This window comes from Ovis aries, chromosome X, assembly GCF_016772045.2.
Source record: "Ovis aries strain OAR_USU_Benz2616 breed Rambouillet chromosome X, ARS-UI_Ramb_v3.0, whole genome shotgun sequence".
Classification (NCBI taxonomy): domain Eukaryota; kingdom Metazoa; phylum Chordata; class Mammalia; order Artiodactyla; family Bovidae; genus Ovis; species Ovis aries.
This window is the reverse complement of record NC_056080.1, coordinates 105,153,836-105,177,046: the sequence shown is the minus strand read 5'-3', so window position 1 is coordinate 105,177,046 and position 23,211 is coordinate 105,153,836. Positions and strand designations below refer to the sequence as shown.

General features: G+C 43.6%; 1 long non-coding RNA gene across 1 annotated transcript; it reads right to left on the bottom strand.

Annotated features, from left to right (window-relative positions):
• Positions 1 to 20,565: 20,565 nt before the first annotated feature.
• Positions 20,566 to 22,717, bottom strand: LOC114111393 (uncharacterized). Its single transcript, XR_003587455.2, has 2 exons — positions 22,612 to 22,717; positions 20,566 to 20,711 (listed from the first exon to the last, which is right to left on the bottom strand). It is a non-coding gene; the product is annotated as an uncharacterized LOC114111393 (long non-coding RNA).
• Positions 22,718 to 23,211: the final 494 nt, after the last annotated feature.

Sequence of the window (23,211 nt, the reverse complement as noted above, 5' to 3'; positions counted from 1 at the left end):
ATATAGAGAACAAACTGGTATTTGCCAGAGGGGAGGAGAGAACAAAATAGGTGAAGAGGATTAAGAGGGCAAACTTCCAGCTATAAAATAAATAAGTCACAGGGATATAATGTACACATAGGGAATGTAGTCAATAATACTATAACAGCTTTGTATGCTGACAGATGGTAACTGGTCTTATTGTGCTGATCATTTCACAATATGTAAAAATAGAGAATCACTATGTTGTATACATGAAACTAACACAATATTGTATGTAAATTATAACTCAATTTTAAAGGTAGTATATAAATATAAAAAGTGGTAATACAAAAAGTATTAATTGACTTCCTATTGTGAACTTCCAGATGATCAAGCTGGTTTTAGAACAGGCAGAGGAACCAGAGATCAAATTGCCAACATCCGCTGGATCATCAAAAAAGCAAAAGAGTTCCAGAAAAACATCTATTTCTGCTTTCCTGACTATGCCAAACCTTTGACTGTGTGGATCACAATAAACTGTGGAAAATTCTGAAAGAGATGGGAATACCAGACCCCCTGACCTGCCTCTTGAGAAACCTGTATGCAAGCCAGGAAGCAACAGTTAGAAATGGACCTGGAACAACAGACTGGTTCCAAATAGGAAAAGGAGTATGTCAAGGCTGTATATTGTCACCCTGCTTATTTAACTTCTATGCAGAGTACATCATGAGACAAGCTGGGCTGGAGGAAGCACAGCTGGAATCAAGATTGCTGGGAGAAATATCAATAACCTCAGATATGCAGATGACACCACACTTATGGCAGAAATTGAAGAGGAACTAAAAAGCCTCTTGATGAAAGTGAAAGAGGAGAGTGAAAAAGTTGGCTTAAAGCTCAACATTCAGAAAACGAAGATCATGGCATCCGGTCCCATCACTTTATGGCAAAAAGATGAGGAAACAGTGGACACAGTGGCTGCCTTTATATTTCTGGGCTCCAAAATCACTGCAGATGGTGATTGCAGCCATGAAATTAAAAGACGCTTGCTCCTTGGAAGGAAAGTTATGACCAACCTAGACAGCATATTAAAAAGCAGAGACATTACTTTGCCAACAAAGCTCCATCTAGTCAAGGCTATGGTTTTTCCAGTGGTCATGTATGGATGTGAGAGTTGGACTATAAAGAAGGCTGAGCACCAAAGAATTGAAGCTTTTGAACTGTAGTGTTGGAGAAGACTCTTGAGAGTCCCTTGGACTACAAGGAGGTCCAACCAGTCCATCCTAAAGGAGATCAGTCCTGGGTGTTCATTGGAGGGACTGAAGTTGAAGCTGAAACTCCAATACTTTGGCCACCTGATGCAAAGAGCTAACTCATTTGAAAAGACCCTAATGCTGGGAAAGATTGAGGGCAGGAGGAGAAGGGAATGACAGAGGATGAGATGTTGGATGGCATCACCGACTTGATGGACATGGGTTTGGGTGGAATCCGGGAGTTGGTGATGGACAGGGAGGCCTGGTGTGCTGCGATTCATGGGGTCACAAAGAGTCAGACACAACTGAGTGACTCAACTGACACAAAAGACATGGCCCCTGTCATGAAGGTATATATAGGATCATTGGCAAAACACAAGGTAACCATGTGAAAGAGGAAAGGACAGATGGAGAAAAGTTTCATCTAGTATCTGCTATGTGCTGGGCATATTTACATCTTATCCTCACCACACTGCTGCAAGACATGTGGTTTATTCATTCACTCATTCACCCATTCACTTGAATGATACAGGTATGCACAAGGTCAAAGCACTAGCAGGAGAACAAGTTCAGATTCAAACTCAGGTCTGATACCAGAGCCATTATTTCCATTATATCATACTTCCAAACAATATGTTAAATCATACAGATTAAGTAAGGAGTACTGACAAAAGGAGTACTTCCCAGGGGGCTCAGTGGTAAAGAATCTGCCTACCACTGCAGGAGATGGGGGTTCAATCCCTGGCTAAGAAGATCCCCTGGAGAAGGAAATAGGTACCCACTCCAGTATTCTTGTCTGGAGAATCCCATGGACAGAGGAGGCTGTTGGGCTACAGTCCATAGGGTCACAAAGAGTCAGACATAGCTGAGCCACTGAACACACACACACGCTGACTGACAAGAGAAGCAGTACAGCATATGGTTGAAACCACGGAATTTGGAGTCAGACCACCCTGAATTCAAATACTAACTGTGTGACTCTGGATAAGCTACTTAACCTTCCTGAGCTTCTTTCCTCATCAGCAAAGTAGGTACATTAATAATATTTACCCATGGTGTTGAGATGATGAAACAAATTAATATACATAAAGGATTTCACACATTGTTTTCCATAGTAACCAATGAATAGCAAGTGTTCTTAGTATAACACTGATTTTAGTTATCTTTTTAAATCTAAAATTAATCTTTCTCTTTCTGCATTCTAAAGGAGGAGGCATATTTCATACTAGTAACAGTATGTTCCCTTCTACTCACAGAGACTGGTGGGAACGAAGAAGAAAAATACATTTTATAGCCTCTGCCAGTTCTTCTGAGCTGCTAAAGTAAGGGACTCCAGGAAAGATGAACTACTAAACACAAAAGATATTTTGGATCTGTGAAAGGACACTCTAGGCAGTAAGATGTCGAAAGCCAAATTGTTCTCAGTTAACATGGCAATAGAACACTTCATTAACCCAAATCTAGAGTTGACATCTGGATAATATACATATGAAGTGTAGGGATTCAAATAAAATGGGATAAAAGGGGTAGGTAAAATGGAAGGAGGTCTGTGCTACATTGCTCCACTTATCAGCATATTTCATTCAGTTCATTTGACTGCATTGAGAGACCCCCTTCTTTCTTCATTGCTTCATGGACATTGCTTCCAAACCTTCCCAGGTAACAGAAGACTCATGTTTCCTTCCAACAGGGAGCAGCAAGAATGGGGGTCTTCCTGCTAGAACCACAGAATAAGCTATTTAATCAGCTAGAATAATCAGAGGGGGTTGTCTGAAGGACACGGATTTGGGGGTTGGACCTGACAGGGCCAATTGGAGTCACTGTGTAGTAGGAAATTAGAAAGAAAGATTCCAGGAAGAAAGAGGGAAAGAGAAATGATGCCTTGATACATCTAGAAAATAACTAAAATAAAGGGTGCTAACCACCTCTTAAATACAGTTATCAATGTGGTTCCAGTCTTCTTGTGACTTCCACACAGAAGGAAAAGGCAGCTAATGACCCAGAAGCTCTGCTTGGGACAGAGGGAAACGGTGAGGACAGGGCTGGGATAAAAAGGGATATCTCTCCCCAAAGACAAGCCTAGCAAATTTCCCTCAAACCAGGTCACAAGCTGGACTATATAAGGGTTATTTAACCACTGCTTCCCCCTCAGTCCAACATTCTGACTCTTACTGGTGAACTTTACTGGGTTACAGCTGAGATATAATCTCTCAACAGTAAAAAGTGTGACCTCCTGTCACACTTACAGAATTAGTATTAAGTTTTGCTGCTTACAACAAAAAATAAAAATAACATTATCCTAAACAAGTAGAAGCTTGGCTGTCATGAAGAGAAGTATGGAGCAAGACAGCGCAGGACTACTGCAGTACCTCCACAGCCATCAGGGCCCCAGGCTTGATCTAGCTAGTCCATGATCCTTAGCTTCATGCTCCCTGTTCCATGATGGCTGTTCAAGCTCCAACCACAGTCCAACTCCAAGGAAGCAGGAAGGAGCACTGCTGCCTGGATATCTCACACAACACTTCCACTTACATCTTGTTGGCCAAAATAACAAAATAAATAATAGCTAGCATTTCTAGAGTGTTTACTATTGTGCTAGGCACTGTTCTAAAGGCTTTACAAATATAAAATCATTTATTCATCATAGAAACCCAATACAGTAGGTATTATGATCATATCATTTTACAGATGCAGAAACTGAAGCATAGAGGAGTAAATTAGCAGTTAGTAAGAGATGAGGCGTGTAGTCATGTATGGATATGAGAGTTGGACCATAAAGAAAGCTGAGCGCTGAAAAATTGATGCTTTTGAACTGTGGTGTTGGAGAAGACTCTTGAGAGTCCCTTGGAATGCAAGGAGATCCAACCAGTCAATCCTAAAGAAAATCAGTCATGACTATTCATTGGAAGGACTGATGCTGAAGCTGAAACTCCAATACTTTGGCCACCTGAAGTGAAGAACTGACTCACTGGAAAAGACCCTCATGCAGGGAAAGATTGAAGGCAGGAGGAGAAGGGGATGACAGAGGATGAGATGATTGGATGGCATCAACAACTCCATGGACATGAGTTTGAGCAAGCTGCGGGAGTTGGTGATGGACAGGGAAGCCTTGTGTGCTGCAGTCCTTGGGGTCACAAAGAGTCAGACACAACTGAGTGACTGAACTGACTGGCTGAAGAGATGATGTGGAGATCTAAAACCTACATAGCCTGATACCAGAATCTGTGCCTAACCACAGTGCTCCATACACTTCTAAAACAAGCTAGGCCTCACCTACCTTGGAGGAGGACTACTAGTCTTTTAACACGTAGCCTCCTTTTGAAGAGGGTCACCATTATCTGCATTACCTCTACCATAGTTTGGCCTCAGGTCAAACAACAGGGAGGGAACACAGCTTTGCCCATCAACAGAAAATTGGATTAAAGATTTACTGAGCATGGCCCCACCCATCAGAAGAAGACCCAGTTTCCCCCTCAGTCAGTCTCTCCCATCAGGAAGCTTCCATAAGCCTCTTATCCTTCTCCATCAGAGATCAGACAGACTGAAAACCACAATCACAGAAAACTAACCAATCTGATCACATGGACCACAGCCTTGTCTACCTCAATGAAACTATGAGCCATGCCATGTAGGGCCACCCAAGACAGATGGGTCATGGTGGAGAGTTCTGACAAACTGTGGCCCACTGGAAAAGGGAATAGCAAACCACTTCAGTATTCCTGCCTTGAGAACCCCACAAACAGTATGAAAAGGTAAAAAGATAGGACACTGAAAGATGAACTCCCCAGGTCGGTAGGTGCCCAACATGCTACTGGAGATCAGTGGAGAAATAACTCCAGGAAAAATGAAGAGATGGAACCAAAGCAAAAATAACACCCAGTTGTGGATGTGACTGGTAATGGAAGTAAAGTCCAATGCTCTAAGGAGCAATATTGCATAGGAACCTGGAATGTTAGGTCCATGAATCAAGGCAAATTGAAAGTGGTCAAACAGGAGATGGCAAGAGTGAACATTGACATTTTAGAATTCAGCAAACTAAAATGGACTGGAATGGGTGAATTCAACTCAAATAACCATTACATCTACTACTGTGGGCAAGCATCCCTTAGAAGAAATGGAGTAATCCCCATAGTCAATGAGAGAGTCCTAAATGCAGTACTTGGATGCAATCTCAAAAGCAACAGAATGATGATCTGTGTTCATTTCCAAGGCAAACCATTCAATATCACAGTAATCCAAGCCTATACCCCGACTAGCAATGCTGAAGAAGCTGAAGTTGAACGGTTCTATGAAAACCTACAAGACCTTTTAGAACTCACACCCAAAAAAGATGTCCTTTTCATTATAGGGGACTGGAATGCAAAAGTAGGATGTCAAGAAACACCTGGAGTAACAGGCAAATTTGGCCTTGGAGTACAAAACGAAGCAGGTCAAAGTCTAACAGAGTTTTCCAAGAGAACACACTGGTCATGGCAAACACCTTCTTCCAACAACACAAGAGAAGACTCTACACATGAACATCACCAGATGGTCAACACCAAAATCAGATTGATTATATTCTTTGCAGCCAAAGATGGAGAAACTCTATATAGTCAGCAAAACCAAGACCAGCAGCTAACTGTGGCTCAGATCATGAACTCCTTGTTGCCAAATTCAGACTTACATTGAAGAAAGCAGGGAAAAAGCACTAGACCATTCAGTTATGACCTAAATCAAATCTCTTACGATTATACAGTGGAAGTGAAAAATAGATTCAAGGGATTAGATCTGATAGACAGAGTGCCTGAAGAACTATGAATGGAGTTTCGTGACATTGTACAGGAGGCAGGAATCAAGACCATCCCCAAGAAAAATAAATGCAAAAAGGTAAAATGGTTGTCTGAGGAGGCCTTACAAACAGCTGAGAAAAGAAGAGAACTGAAAAACAAAGGCAAAAAGGAAAGATATATCCATTTCAATGCAGAGTTCCAAAGAATAGCAAGGAGAGATAAGAAAGCCTTCTTCAGTGATCAATGCAAAGAAAGACAGGAAAACAACAGAATGGGAAACTAGAGATCTCTTCAAGAAAATTAGAGATACCAAGGGAACTTTTCATGCAAAGACGGGCACAATAAAGGACAGAAATGGTATGGACCTAACAGAATCAGAAGATATAAAGAAGAGGTAGCAACAGTACACATAAGAACTAATCAAAAAAGATCTTCATGACCCAGATAATCATGATGGTGTGACCAGTCACCTAGAACCTGACATCCTGGAATGCAACATCAAGTGGGCCTTAGGAAGCATTCCTACGAACAAAGCTAGTGGAAGTGATGGAATTCCAGTTGAGTTATTTAAAATCCTAAAAGATGATGTTGTGAAAGTGCTGCACTCAATATGCCAGCAAATTTGGAAAACTCAGCAGTGGCCACAGGACTCGAAAAGGTCAGTTTTCATTCCAATCGCAAAGAAAGGCAATGCCAAAGAATGCTCAAACTACCACACAATTGCACTCATCTCACACGCTAGCAAAGTAATGCTCAAAATTCTCCAAGCCAGGCTTCAACAGTACGTGAACCATGAAATTCATATGTTCAAGCTGGTTTTAGAAAAGGCAGAGGATTTAGAGATCAAATTGCCAACATCTGCTGGATCATCGAAAAAGCAAGAGAGTTCCAGAAAAACATCTGCTCCTGGCTTATTGACTATGCCAAAGCCTTTGACTGTGTGGATCACAACAAACTGTGGAAAATTCTTAAAGAAATGGGAGTACCAGGCCACCTAACCTGCCTCCTGAGAAATCTGTATGCAGGTCAAGAAGCAACAGTAACTGGACATGGAACACCAGACTGGTTCCAAATTGGGATAGGAGTACATCAAGGCTGTATATTGTCACCCTGCCAACATTCAGAAAACTAAGATCATGGCATTTGGTGCCATCACTTCATGGCAAATAGATGGGGAAACAATGGAATCAGTGAGGCACTTTATTTTGGGGGGCTCCAAAATCACTGCAGATGGTGGCTGCAGCCATGAAATTAAAAGACCCTTGCTCCTTGGAAGAAAAGCTATGACCAACCTAGACAGCATATTAAAAAGCAGAGACATTATTCTGCCAACAAAGGTCCATCTAGTCAAAGCTGTGGTTTTTCTAGTAGTCATGTGTGTATGTAATAGATGGACTATAAAGAAAGCTGAGCACTGAAGAATTGATGCTTTTGAACTCTGGTGTTGGAGAAGACTCTTGAGAGTCCCTTGGACTGCAAAGAGATCCAACCAGTCCATCCTAAAGGAAACCAGTCCTGAATATTCATTGGAAGGACTGATGCTGAAGCTGAAAATCCAGTACTTTGGCCACCTTATGCAAAGAACTGACTCATTTGAAAAGACCTAGATGCCGGGAAAGATTGAAGGCAGGAGGAGAAGTGGACGACAGAGGATGAGACGCTTGGATGGCATCACTGACTCTATGGATATGAGTTTGAGTAAGTTCCAGGAGTTGGTGATGAATAGGGAAGCCTGGTGTGCTGCAGTCCATGAGGTCACTAAGAGTCGGACATGACTAAGCACCTGAACTGAACTGAACAGGGTAGCAACTGACTCAACAAAATATTGAGGGGCTTTATTAGGGAAGAAAGGGCAAAGTGGTATATGAATACAAATAGCAGCCTCTGCCACATCTATGACAAAGACTCAAGATAATGTCTGTGAAAGCAGTTTGCAATACAGTAAAAAGCAGTGTACATATAATGCAGGTAAAGCAAGTTGCCTTGTCAGTCTCCACAGAAATATTAGATAACCCTCTGGGAACTCTGGGACATTGTCTCCTGATTTGGGGTCAGTAAACTCTATCTGATAAGCCATTGTTTTTTCTTTCCCAAATAAGAATGTGTAAGTGAAGTGTTCTTTGGTATGGATCCCTGGGAAAATCCCATTTAAGGGGAATGTAGGCCTTTCCAAACAAAACTCATGTCATAAGGAAACTTTCATCACCAGACTCTTCCTTAAAGTAGTGAAAGCCTACAGGCCTCAGACTTAAAGCTGCTGATACAAACTGACTTCATGACAGCAGCTCAAATTTAGATACTGTATCAATGAGGGTTCTCCAAAGAAACAGAACTGACAGGAGATATATATTTATATACATATATATGTATATATGTATATTAAAAGATTTATTTTAAGGAACTGGCTCATGTGTGGAGGCTGGAAAGTCCAAAATTGATAGGGTGAAAAACCTCAGGCAGTATTTCTATCTTATAGAGTCAAGACAGAATTTCCTCCTCTCTAAGAAACCTCAGGTTTTGCTGTTAAAGCTTTCAACTGGTTGTTTGAGGCTCACCCACATTATGGAGGGAAATATCATCCCTTATATCATCATCCTTGTGCAGATACTTAAGCTCTTTAGGGCCCTAAAATGGAATGATAATATCTTCCTCAAATAAATGTTGATAGGAGTTTTAAAATATTTATTTATTTGGCTACACCAGGTCTTAGTTGCAGCATGCAGGATTTTTAGTTGTGGCATGTGAACTCCCAGTTGTGGCATGCAGGATCTAGTTCCCCAACCAGGGATCGAACTTGGGCCACCTAGGCTGGGAGCACAGAGTCTTAGTCAATGGACCACCAGGGAGTCCCATTATTACATAATAGGATAATATGTAATAATGATTTTTTTAGGTTCTACCAAAGTTAGGTATTATTTAGTACATGGTTGTTTTACAATCAAGGCTGTAGCTGAGTGTAATGTGATATTATTCAAGCTGGACCCAGTGGCTAAGGAAGCTTTTGTAGTTATAGTGTCCGGGCTCATAAACCCTGTACAAGGGGGAGCTGCCCAGGTCAGCCACCACCTCCTGATCTGTATGGCTGGTGTGAAACATTGAGCTCAGTAAGCCTGTCTGGGTTGGTTGATCCTCTGACACATTTTGTTTCCATTTGAAGAACTGGTCAACTGAAGCAGACTGAATAAATTTCAGGAAAAAGACTACACAAAGTTAAACAGATGACTTTATGACAGGACTTAATCAGACTCTTAACATGAATCATGAATCTCTAAAAGAGCTTTCTAGTATGCAGCATCAGGAACTTCTCTAACACTTCTTGGTAGCAGAACCTCTGTTTCCATTTTGTTGAACACCTTACATCAGGGGTCCACAACCTTAAATCAGGGGTCCCCAGCTTAGAAACCGGGCCGCACAGCAGGAGGTGAGCAGCAGGCAAGTTAGCGAAGCTTCATGGGTATTTACAGTCGCTCCCCATCACCTGAATTACCACTTGAACTCCACGTCCTGTCAGATCAGCGGAGGCATTAGATTCTCATAGCAATGAGAACCCTAACCCTAAAGTCAAGGCAGAATATCCTGAGATTGCCACAAAATAGAAATAAAGTACACAGTAAATGCAATGCAGATGAATCATCCCCAAACCATGTCCATCTCATCCCATGCACCCCCCACCCAGCACTGCCCTAGTCTGGAGAAAAACTTGTCTTCCATGAAACTGGTCCCTGGTGCCAAAAAGGGTGTGGACCGCTGGCTTACATATCATTGTTTGAGAAACTGTGCTTCACAGAGATCCACACTACCAGGCTACTTTTTAAATCACTATTAGAATGTCCAACCATTTCTACCGAATGCTTGTCCTTAAACCTGAGAGATGGTAGGAGATACCCAGAATGCCTCATTAGAGAGCTTCACAAAGTGCTACATGATCTTTCTCTAACTCAATTTAAAATGCCAGCTACAACTGTACTAGACTCGACATTAAAGCTGAAATGTTTCAGTTAAAAATTTAACACACAAATGGAAATTCAAGAATCAGGAAGGAACTAAAAGGCTTCTTGGCATAAGGCACCTTCTAGAACGAATGACCTGATGTTTCCCCTCAGCGTGGAATGGGCTGAGTCATGGAGCTTTTCTGGAAACAAGCCCTGAATCTATACACATTGTGTAACTTTCTACAGTCTGCTTAATGGCAGCCAAATAATCAGAGGAGGAGGGTGTTCCCCTGGCCATTTAGAGGAGATGCAGAATTAACCTTTTCTTTTCAAATTCTTTCGCACATTTACACACTACCGTTGATTCCTGGGTTGGGAAGATTCCCTGGAGGAAGGCGTGGCAACTCACTCCTGTATTCTTTCTTGCCTGGAGAATCTGCAAGGACAAAGGAGCCTGGTGGGCTACAGTCTATGGGGTTACAAAGAGTCAGACACGACTGAGAGACTAAGCACACTTGAACAGGTAATCTCACTTCTACCCAGCACTCTAGTGCCACAGCTTTCTCATGCACTGGGTTGGCAAAAAAGCTCATTCAGGTTTTTCTATAACATCTTACAGAAAAGCCTGAATGTACTTTTTGGCCAACCCAATAGACCTGAGCAAACCCCAAGAGGGGGTGACGGAGACCACCGAGACAGCCAAGCCTGCAGGCACAGTGGCACTGGCAGCACCCTGCAAGCAAACATTTTGTCAGTCCACCAACATTCATAGTAGGCGCTGATCATCCCAACAGATCCACGGCAACTGCAACAATCAGAGTTCTCTTATCGGATCATTCTGCTCTTCATTTGGTCAAAGGGCATAATGGTTGCCCTCACTCCTTCTAGTCCAGTGGCTCAAATTTGAGCCTGCCTCAGACTCCTCTGAAGGACATGATGCATGCATATCTCTGGGCCCCATCTCAAAAGCCTCAGAGTCAGTGTCCCCACAGCATTCATATCAGCACAGCAGTTGGCTTCTTCCCACTCCAATGTAGACGGTCTGTGGCCCCCACCTCAAGACACTGCCGTCTTGGACACCTCAGTCAACCACCATCAAATAAAAACTGGTGCCTATCCAACTTACACCCAACATGTGAGCTTTCTTCAGGTGTGGAAAGCTAAAAGAAGGTTTGTAACACAATTCACCCACAGGTTCACTTTCTAATAGAGATACAATTGTTCTATTGGGAAAATGTATTAACTCATTAATTTAGCAAGAAAATAAAAATATTTAGTTTAAACCTTACTTTTAATTATAAGCAAATCATTACTTAGCAAAAGCAAGAACCAAAAGAATTAGAAGGACTTCCCTGGTGGCTCAGACAGTAAACAATCTGCCTGAAATGCAGGAGGCCTGCGTTCAATCCATGGGTCATAAAGCTCCTCTGGAGGAGAGAATGGCTACCTACTCCAGGATTCTTGCCTGGAGAATTTCATGGACAGAGGTGGGCAACAGTGCAGTGGGTTGCACAGAGTCGGACACAGTACTGTTTAGCTGCTAAGTCATTCAGACTCTGTGACTCCATGGTGATGACTGGGTTCACAAAGATGCCCCAGGGGCCCTGTCTGTGCTGCCTCTCTCCTCCCTTCCTTTGGTGAACTCCTCCTTCCATCTGGCTCTAGGCACATGACCCAAATTGTAGCTGCCATTCTTTTCACATGGTTCAGTATCCTCAGCCATAGTAATTGGCTGAGAACTGAACTTGGCTTGCTCCAAAACTGGCCATGGATAGGTCACATACTCCTGGCCATGGGAATTAGTCTGAGATTAGGTGCGAACTCAAGACAAATCCATCAGAGCTCCTCCTCAAGACTTGCTAGACTGGAGCTAGCAAGACAGCATCTTTTCCCCTCTGGTCCATGAGCTGTGAGCATGTGAGCTGAAAGCTAACACTGCCATGCCCTCTGCCACAGAGGGAATCCTGCTTTCAGGATGGAGACAACTTAAGAATGGAGCTAACACAGAGAGGAGAAATAAGAAGGCACAAGAATCCTGACAGCTTTTCAGCTTCTAGTTTCCTTCCCTAAAGGCCAACACCGAGGCTGCCCTAGTTCCTGTCCTTCCCAAGACCTGAGTATTCAGCATTTTCTCTCAACCTCTGAGCCACCAGGTACCCCTCGTAACTAACTTCAGCCCATTCCACCTGGGTCTCCATCACATGCTTGGATGCACTCTACTTGCCATGTTTCTCTGAACTGCTTTTCTCGAAGTGGGTATGGAACAGCCATGAATATGTAGATGATTTCCAACTTGCTCAAGGCTTTCTCCACTTCTTCACCTCATTTCTTTACATCTTTACTCACTTTCTCTCTTCGGAAGGCTTAGAAACCAGCAACCAAAAGAGAATCAGGTATCACACAGGATTGAAAAGGCCTCCTCACGTCTGCCCTCCTGGGAAAAACCATTGTTCCATGGGGCCATTGGCTACTTAAGGGTGAAGGAGAAAATGAGTCAAGTAGACCTTTTCAGAGAAGCTCTCCACATACTCTCTAGCCCCTGGCTTCTCACCTGAGTCACTCAGGACTCTGCCGTAACTGGGTATCCAAGTTAGGGAGGAAAGGAGGTCACCAAGCACAGGACAGAGTTGGCCAACAGAGCCCACTGTTGACTCATACTCAACATGGCAAAAATAGAACTCTCTGTCCTCCCATAAACTAACTCCTTGACACAGCTCCCTTATTGCCTTATCATTCTCCTAGTCACCCTGATCTGATCACCAATTTCTATCTCTCTATCTACCCTGTAGTCAGTGAGATACTGATTCCTACCATTTGTTTCCTTTGAAATATCATTTATAGTCATTCTTTCCTCACCATTCTCACTGTCTGAACCAGGATCCATCACCTCCTGCTTGTGCCATGTGCTCGGTTGTGTCTGACTCTCTGTGACCCCATGGACCATAGCCCACCAGGCTCCTCTGTCCATGGAATTTTCCAGGCAAGAATACCGGAGTGGGTTACCATGTCCTCTGCTCAACCAATCTCTTATATGGTTTCTCTGACATCACCTCCTCTCCCCAAGCCTGAGCCGAAAGGGCCAAGGACAGATCCCTGGTCCAAGGGTTGCCAATCCATATTCGGCCAGTGACCTGAGACAGAGCCTGGTACAAACATATGAACTAGACTGATCAGATTCTCTAAGAAATTTGGCCTAACAGGAGTTTTTACAGTAGCATGTGGTCCTAACAATGCTGACCTCTAACTTTTCTCCCTCGGCCACGCTGTCTCTTTAGTCTCTTCAGTTGTGTCAGACTCTTTGCGACCCTATGAACTGTAGGAATCAGTCCATGGGATTCTCCAGGCAAGAATACTGGAGTGGGTTGCCATACCCTCTTCCAGGATATCTTCCCAGCCCAGGGATCAAACCTGCATCTCAAGTCTCCTGCATTGGCAGGCAGGTTGTTTACCACTAGTGCCACCTGGGAAGACCCAACTTTTCTCCACATTCCTTTTGAAAGGAGTATGCAATTTTATGGGGAGAAGGCAATGGCAACCCACTCCAGTACTCTTGCCTGGAGAATCCCATGGGCGGAGGAGCCTGGTGGGCTGCAGTCCATAGGGTCGCTAAGAGTCTGACACAACTGAGCGACTTCACTTTCACTTTTCACTTTAATGCATTGGAGAAGGCAATGGCACCCCACTCCAGTGTTCTTGCCTGGAGAATCTCAGGGACAGGGGAGCCTGGTGGGCTGCAGTCCATGGGGTCGCTAAGAGTCTGACACAACTGAAGTGACTTAGTAGCAGCAGCAGCAGCAGCAGCAGCAGCATGCAATTTTATGAGAACAAAATCTTTGGATATTTTTTAAAAAATATAAATTATTTGGCCTAAAAATACTAGAGGGAGAAGGAGAGAGGGAGGGGTGGGGAAGAGAAAGAAAACGGAGAGAGAGAAAGGAGGGAGGGGGCAGGGAAGGAGAAGAGAAAAGGGGGAGGGAGACGGGAGAGAAACAGAAGCTGAGGCTGAAAGGATGTGTGGAAAGAAGGCATGAGAACAGACTTTTGGACTCAGTGGGAAAAGGAGAGGGTGGGGTGATTTGAGAGAATAGCATTGAAACATGTATATTACCATATGCAAAATAGATGACGAGTGTGAGTTCAATGCAAGAAGCAGGGTACCCAAAGCCAGTGCTCAGTGACAACCTAGAAGGACGGAGGAGGGGGAGCAAGGTGGGAGGGTGTGTTCAGGATTGAGGGGGGGGCACATGTACACCTACGGCCAATCCATGTTGATGTATGGCAAAAACCATTACAATATTATAAATTAATTATTCTCCAATTAAAATAAATAGATAAATACAGAAGGCATGAAGACAAGTCAGAACTTTAAGGGGAGAAGTAGAAAGCTGGAGCCTTGGTGGGCTAGCTACACAAATGAAAACTGTAAGGAAGCCGAGGTGAGGAGTATGATAGAATTGGGAGCTTTAGAAAGGATGAACTGAGCAGATGGGGGAAAGAAGACAGGCAGGAATGAGGGGAGATTAGGGCTGAGTGATGTTCCTAGTACAACACTCGAGTGAAAAGTCCCGATCCTGCTGCTGAGGTCACTGAAGCTGCTGTGGATCCAAGTACAGTTCCTACAAGGTCCCACTGCGCTCTGCTTCCTGGTCTTTTAGTCCCCTAAAGGTCTTTCTCTCCTTTGTAATTCTTTAACAATGTCCCCACCTCTTAATTCAGGTCATTTGAAAGAGTCTCTATCCCTTGCAAACAAAAGAAGCTAATGAGCAGAGTTCAGATGAAATCCTGTCTGGCTTCTGAGAAGCTCATTATCTGGCCCCATACATGCATATCCAGCTGTCCAGTCCCACAACTCCTCAAGCAGGACCCTCCGCTTCAGAAATGTTTAGTCTGCTGGTCCCTGTGCCTTTATTGGCCCTTCTGCCTCACATGCACTCACTTCTCTTCACCTGACCAGTTTCTATTCCTGCTTTCAGGCTCACCTAGCCCCTCCAGCCCACATTACTTCTCGTTCCTCTTCCCTACTAAGCCCTATAGTCTGTTTCATGCGATCTAGCCCCCCATTGTACACTGACCTGTATTTTTCTCTATTTATTCCCTACAGGTTTTTTTGTTTTGTTTTGTTTTCAGTTGGTTCTGCGTGGCATACATGATCTTCGTTCCCTGATCAGGGATCAACCCATGTGCCCTGCAGTAGAGGCCCAGAGTCTTAACCTCTGGACCACCAGGGAAGTCCTTATTTCATGTTTTTTAATCTCCCCAACATGTTCTTGAACTCATGAGCAGGAAGAAGAGATTTTGTATTGCCCACTGGATTGCAAACATGGCAGATATTCACAAGTATCTCTTGTTGGAAAGGCATCTACACAGAGCACTAATATCTTAAGAGGCACATCGCAGAACCTCATTACTACACTAAGGGGCCCTGTGCTGAGAGTGTGGCCATTGAGATTAAATCCAAAGACAGGGGCTCAGCTCAAGGTGAGGCTGCCCTCAGACCCATGGGCCTAGTGAGAGGACCACACTTTTCATTTCCTCCAACAAGAGAGAGAGAACAGCAAAGGCCTGAGCCCTGGAAATGTCAACTAACAGCTTGATGTCATCTCTCCATCTATTCTAGGCAAAGCATAAAATCCTAACCCTATATTCCTTTGGGAACAAGCACCTCAAAACACAGGCCAGGGAAATGCCAATCTTTTCCTCCTTTCATCCTCGAGCTTTCCCCACCCCCCACACCAGAGAAATGCTCTGCTCCCTTCCCCAAGGGACAGTGGCTTTTCCAGGCTAAGCCCAAGTCACCTTTGAAAAAGGTCACCATTCCACGTGGGACTTGGAAATACCAAGAAACGCTGGATAGTCTTCTTAGAACTTGTCTCCATCACAGCATTTCAATACCAGAGGAGTGTGTGGTTCCACCCAGTGCCATTTCCAAAACTGACAAAGGACCCGTACATCAGCAGTGGCTATTTTGACACTCCATCATGAGTCATAAAATCTCTATTCAACACCCACTCCTGGAGCCGAAGGTATTATTTATTCCAAGGGTTCCATGAGAGGTCTCCACTAAGCACAGGATAATCTGCTTCTGAAAACCATAGTTAAGAAAAGGGCAGGTTTCTTGTCATCCTCAGAAACTGAAATACAAAAAATAAATCTGACTAAGAACATGTGGGTGGGAAGGTACATGAGAAGAGGATTTAAGAAAAACTTTTCCCATGTTACCCACTCAGGAGCTATTGCTGAGCCATGCCTCTATTTCTTGGTTTCCTGTTTTTGCTTATAGCAGATAAAAACTTGATGGCAGTGATCTTAATTTTCTCTGTCAGCTTGCCAAGCTCATGAGGGTGAGGAGAGGGTAGAAATTGTTCCTCTCCTCAGGCAGGAAGGGCTTCCCAGGTGGCTCAGCTAGTAAAGAATCTGCCTGCAATGTGGGAGACCTGGGTTCGATCCCTGGGTTGGGAAGATCCCCTGGAGAAGGGAACGGCTACCCACTCCAGTATTCTGGCCTGGAGAATTCCATGGACTCTATAGTCCATGAGGTCGCAAACAGTCAGACATGACTGAGTGACTTTCACTTTCAGGCAGGAAACTAAAGTTCAAGAAAAGGGGCTCCAGCAGAAAATGGAAAATGTGGGTGACCCCCAAGGCTGCTATGGACATATGTGGAACCACCTCCTGATCTGGGACAGGGACAGCATGTTAGCACGGATTCCAGATAGACGTAGAGATGTGGACATCATCAGTCTGGAAAATGCACATGAGAGATGTTAACAGATCTAAAGGGGACTTCTCCTTTACCTAGCCAGACCAGGGTTTGAAATTCCAACATCAGAAGCTCAGTTGGTTCATTCCTGTATTTGTTGCCTTTTCCCCAGGAGTCATCTTTAAAAAGGTAAATATTCACAGGAGGGATCATATACAACCATTAACATTGTAGTATGAATTAATCTGTCAAATTCTTTCACTAGATGTATATATAGAGAAGAGGGAATAGGGAAGGGAGGGGAAAGAGAGAGAGATGGAGGGAAGGGAAAAAAAAAAGTCATCCTTTCTTGTCTTCTAAAAGTATATTCACGATCATCACTGCCAACTGCTGAACATCAGAATGGATGTCAGAGACTGAAAGCCTCATTTCAGTTTCCTCTGTGTCTGGGCAAGGGGGCTGCCAGTTATGTGAGTCTTTATTTGTTTGGAGGGATGTTGATGAAAGGAAGTCCATTTGAGACATCCTCACAGTGTTACCTCCTCCCCTTTCAAAACCCACCACCACAGCCCTTTGTGAAGAGTGAAACACTATGGTTTTATTTATATTCTGTCTAGAATACTGAGTCCCAGCTCACTGTCTCAATACTAGCTCTTCCCTCTGCCTAAAATGCTATTCTTCCTGAAATTTACATAAATCCTATATCCCCTTCTCAGACAGGCCTTTTCTATCATGTATCTACTCTAGCACATTGCCAATTTATTTTCTTCGTAACACTTCTCAGTACCTGATTTCATCTGATTTATTTTTGTTTACTTGTTTAATGTTTTCTTCCCTCCATACCACCAATTAGAATTTCTTGAGAATTTCCAATAGCATCTGTTTCATTCACATATGGGCCTAGAACAGTACCTGGTCCGTAGAAAATATTCAGTAAATATTTGTTGAATAGATAAACTGATGGATAGATGAATAATGAGTCACTACTCTCAATCCCCACCATAAATGGATATCCCCAAGATTGGTCTGAAATAATTTTCTCAGTGTATGAAAAGGTGTTCCACATCATATGTCATTGGAGAGATGCAAATGAAAATAACAAGATACCACTCCACACCTATTAGAATGGCCTAAATCTGAAACACTGTTTATAGTAGCTTTATTCTTAATAGCCTAAACTTGAAGTCCTTCAGTAGGTGAAGGGATAAATAAACTGTGGTACATCCAGACAAAAGGAACACTATTCAGGGCCAAAAATAAATGAGCTACCAAGCCACGAAAAGACATGGAGGAAACTTAAATGCATATTACTAAGTGAAAGAAGCCAGTCTGAAAAGATTGCATACTATATTACTCCAACTATGTGACATTCTGGAAAAGACAAAACTATGGAGACAGTAAAATGATCAGTGGTTTCCAGGGGTGAGGGATAGACAAAGAGAGGGATGAATAGGCAGAGCACAGAGGAGTTTTAGGGTAGTGCTCAGCTAGTAAAGAATCCACCTGCAATGCGGGAGACCTGGGTTTGATCCCTGGGTTGGGAAGATCCCCTGGGGAAAGGAATGGCTACCCCCTCCAGTATTCTTGATTGGAGAATTTCGTGGACAGAGGAGCCTGTTGGGCTACAGTTCACGATGTTGCAAAGCTGAGGATCTGAGGCTGGGCAAAATAGTCTGGAACCACAAGAACATGTCTGACAAAGGGTAGGGAAAGGCCTCTGGTCCAAAGCCATATATGGGGTTTTCCTGGTGGTCTAGTGGTTAAGAGTCCACCTGGCAATGCAGGGGACGCCAGTTCGATCCCTGGTTTGAGAAGATCCACGTGCTGTGGAGCAAGTAAGCCCCTGTGCCACAACTACTGAGTCTGTGCTCTAGAGCCTGGAAGTTGCAACTGCTGCTGCTGCTGCTGCTAAGTCACTTCAGTCGTATCCGACTCTGTGCGACCCCATAGACGGCAGCCCACCAGGCTCCGCCATCCCTGGGATTCTCCAGGCAAGAATACTGGAGTGGGCTGCCATGCCCTTCTCCACAATAAGAGAAACCACCACAAGGAGAAGCCCCCACACTACAACAGAGAGTAGCCCCTACTTGCTGCAACTAGAGAAAGCCTGTGTGTAGCAACAAAGGTCCAGCACAGTCAAAAACAATGAATTAAATTAATAAATTAAAAAATTTTAAGCCATATATATGCTCAGAATCCCGAAGACCTACAGAAAGCAACTGTTCAGGACAAAGCAAGCAAGAGAGCAAACTGGAGGGGCCAAGTTTGAGGAGACTTGGATTCAGTGGCCAATTCCTGTCCTGTTTAGGAAGTTTCTTAGATGTTTCTTATGATAAAAGAACCTTGGCTGAGGAAGCAACGAAGTGAATCAGCCTAACTTGAGTAGGGAGCATAATGATCAGGATGAAATATAAGAACAAAAGCAAATTGTATAGATAGTTTCGTTGGCAATTACCTAAACTCTGAATTAAGAGGAAAGAGGTGTGTGTGTGTGTGTGTCTCAGCTGTGGTGGGGCTAGAACTTCAGAAGTTTTCTATAAGCAGAAACCAAAGCTACTATCAACAAACACGTGACTGGGCTCCAGAGGAGGCACCCCTGAGCCGTGCTGGGGAGTGGCTCTGCCACGGCCCCCTGGTGGCCGTACGTATATATCCACCCACACAGGTCATGCAGGCAAAGTGTGGAAGTGCAGCCTGAGTCCTGTCCGATGCTTTGTGATCCTCCTGGTACAGAAGACAATGGGAGGAGGCCGTGTAAGGAGTTGCTACGAGTCCATCTCCTAGTGATCTACCTTCCCCTTCACCCTCCCTACCCCCACCCCTCCTGCCCTGGAGGTTCTCATGAGACAGTTTCTCCTTGCTTCTCAAGTCCTAATGAGGTATGCCGTTTTCTGCCTTGTCTTCTCAGAATATCTAACTGCTTTAATATATAAACACACATTTATAAAATATAAATGTTATAAAAATATAAAATACAATTTCTAATATAAATTTATATATTTATTATGCAGAATATAGAACTACTTTGTGGTGGCCTACATAGGGCTTCTCAGCAATGAAGTGCCCCACCCCTCGTGTTGCGGTCATCTGGCCCATGTCATTCCTTTCAGTGTAGGGGACAACAACTACAAAAAGGTGGCTCTTTCAGCTTCTTCTTGTTTTTACTGTCTATGTGAGTACTCAACTTTCTAAATCTAAAAGTGCCTCACTGTATCCTTACCAGTCAAACCAGTCAGGTCGTGGCCGTGGCCTTGCCTTGTATTGTATGTGTGAGATTGACAGACCTCAGACAGGGAAAAAAAGAGGCAAGCTTCTTATTTATACTATGATGTTTGTGGGGAAAGATTTCCCTGCTGGATAGTTTGAGTGAAAACATTCAAATACATCTCAATCCCCTCTGAAGAAACCCTGATATGGTCCAAACCCACTGCTGAGACCTTACTCAGTCAGGTCCCTGCTGACATACATGTACTTTGAAGTTACTGGCCATTTGCTACAGGGGGACAGGGCATCCCTGCAATGCAGACTCATGGCGTCCACAATTAGAGTATCACAACAGTTCATTTTGCAGCAAACCTCCACTCATCTCAGTCTAATGAGGACACAGCCATTTGTAAAGACTTCAGCTGCTGCTGCTGCTGCTAAGTCGCTTCAGTCATGTCCAACTCTGTGCAACCCCATAGATGGCAGCCCACCAGGCTCCCCCATCCCTGGGATTCTCCAGGCAAGAACACTGGAGTGGGTTGCCAAGACTTCTAGGAAAGGTCTATTGCCTCCTCTATCAGCCAGTGCAATTCTTGATCTAACAGGACACTCTTACTTAAGTTTTGCATGATTCTCATCCTGTGGTGGTGACCTCTGTCCCCATAAAGGCAGAGAGGCTAGTGTGTATAGCACAGTCCTTGACCTCCAGGAACTTATACTCCAAGAAGAAAGTCAAATTGAGCCACAAAAACAAGCACTTAGGTATATAATATACAGTGCTATGTAATAAAAAGGTTCAAGCCAAGGGTTATAAAGGTGGAGTAGGGAAGGCAAACTCGCTTCAAATTTGTAGATTAAGTATGGCATTCTGGAGGATGTGGCATTTCAGCAAGGCCTAGAAAAAAACAGATAAAATTTCAATAAGCACAGAAGGGATAATAATTGGGTAAATAGGAAAAACTAAAGACCCTAGAATATAGATAATTCTGGGGAAAAAAAGATTTTTTTTTTTACTTACTTCTTTTCTTTAGAGTGATTGGAGATGACATTTGCATCTAGAAAATATGGACAGGATACTACAAGCCAGAAACCAAGAACAAGGAAAAGCGTAGGGATTTAAAATATAATTGCCAAAACAAGAAGCAATGGACAGTGAGTAGATGTAAAAGAGCAAAAGTAAGGATAACCCAGTCATTAGACATACTGAGCAGCTGAAGGGCGAAGAGAGAATGGAGAACAGGCAGACAATTAGGAGAATAGTCAGAAACAACAAAGTGAACAGCAGCGGCTATGGTTCCCATAACTCCAACAAAGTGCTAGTTGCTTTCCTTACAGACTTTACCTCATTTAATTCTCACAAAACACAGCAAGGTAAGTTCTGTTATTAAGAAACCAAAGCTCAGAGAACTAAAGGAACTGCCCTCGTGTCAGACAAGTAGCAAGTAGCTGAGCTATGTCTGACCCCAAAACTATCGCTCTCAGCTCCCTCATTGGCAGGAAGGCACCGGGGAAGCAGCAGGGAGGAGACAAGGTTGAAAGTGCCAGACCAGAAGCGGATGTGTTTGGGAAAAGATCCTTCAGAAGCTGGGGAGGGGCAAGGTCTCAGGCATAAGTGGGGAAGTGGCAAAGTGATGGAATAGGGCAGAGGGTGAGGGGGCTTTTCTTCCTGCAAGATTCTGAACACTGCTGAGGAGACCCAGGGAGGCTGAGACGCAGTGAAGTGGAAGCTGAGAGGCAGCAGATCCAAGAGGACCTTGAAACCAACGCTGGGCCTGCCTCCAAGAGCAAACTGCGTGTGCCTGATGACTCATTCCCCAGGACACGGCCAGTTCCTGGCCAGCAGCCACACAGGGTGCTGCAGCAGGGCACTGTTCCACACCACGAGGCGCTGCCACATCCAGCCCCCTCCACTGGTCTCCAGGAAGTGTGGCCACACACGAAAGCCACGTTTGACTTTGTGTCACTAAACCATTTCTTCCTGTTGGCCAACTGGAGGGCAAAAGGGATCAAGCTAAACCAATGAAGGGATGTGTCAATTCCAAATTACTCCACAAAACGTTTTCTAAATGTGTCTGAGCTGGCCTTCTATAAAGGGCAAGAGTGGCACAAGAAACTGAAACTCTACCCTTGAAAATTGTTCAAGAGGGGTAGCCCTGAAAATCTGAATTCCAAAACCCCAGAGCAGGTGGCCTTTTCAAAGAGCTGAGTTGATTTTATCACTAGCTTTAGTCTGAATTCACCACAGATTTCCTCCGTAATCCAGGATGTGATAAGAAACCAACATAACAGAAATTCATCTTCCCCCAAGGAAAGGTGAGCATCTCTGAGCTCAACAGAGACAACTGGAACCTAATTACATTGCCTCTTTTCAAGCCTTCCAGTAAAAGTGTAAAATGAAAGAGGACTGAAAGAGGCTGTTTAGCACAGCTATAATGTGACCACGTTTTCTTTTAAAAATGACACACCAAGTAGCTGCCATTTTTAGAAAATGATCTGAAATCAGAGCAAGTGTCACTGTAGCAAAAAATAAATAAACAAAGACCCTCATTCAAGGGCTTTTGGAACCTGGGTCCCCAAGAGCAGTATTTCCTTGTTAGATTTGATTAATTTTACACAAAGGTAGGCCAGGAAGGCTGATCTGGAAAAAGAAAAGCAAACCTTTGTGAAGAAAAACAAGTATGTGGCCTTCGGGGAGCTAAGCACATGTTTAATTTTGTGTTTTAAACTTCTCAGCAGACTGCAGATCTATAAAGGGAATCACTGAAAGTGAAGATAACAGATAACGGGCGACTTACCCAGAGCATCAGGCTGTTTTCCGCAAGACGGGGCGAGAAGTGAGAAAGCAAAATCTTTGCTTCAGTTACACAAACTCCCTCTCCTTTGCAGAGAAACTTGATAGCTGAAATGGAGCCAGACGCTAATGCGGGAGGCGCTGCCAGTATCTCTGTGCTTGTCCAACACTGACATCTAGTGCTCAATTCTGGATTTTTTTTCCCAGAAAATGATCCACCAAGTAGGTGAATCTCCTCTATGCTTTTTATTGTGAAAGATGCTTCTTCTTTTTCTTTTTGGAAAATATCAAATTATAATTTAATTATTCTTTTGTAAAAGATACTTATTCAATTTATATTTTTAGTTTTAAAAAGTTATAAGGGTTGTTATTTTCATTAAATAAGACTTGGCAAGTGTGTGAAGAAAGCACAGGATCTCTAATCTGAATTTACTGGGTATCATAATTCTCTCTCACATCCATAAAGCACGAATCAGTTTCCAAGGCATTACCAGTTATCTTATCTTGTTAGCTATTCAACAACTCTGAGATGAGGGAGTCAGGATCATCTGATTTTGCAGAAAAGGACACAAAGGCCCAGAAAATCTAATAATCCAAGGTAATA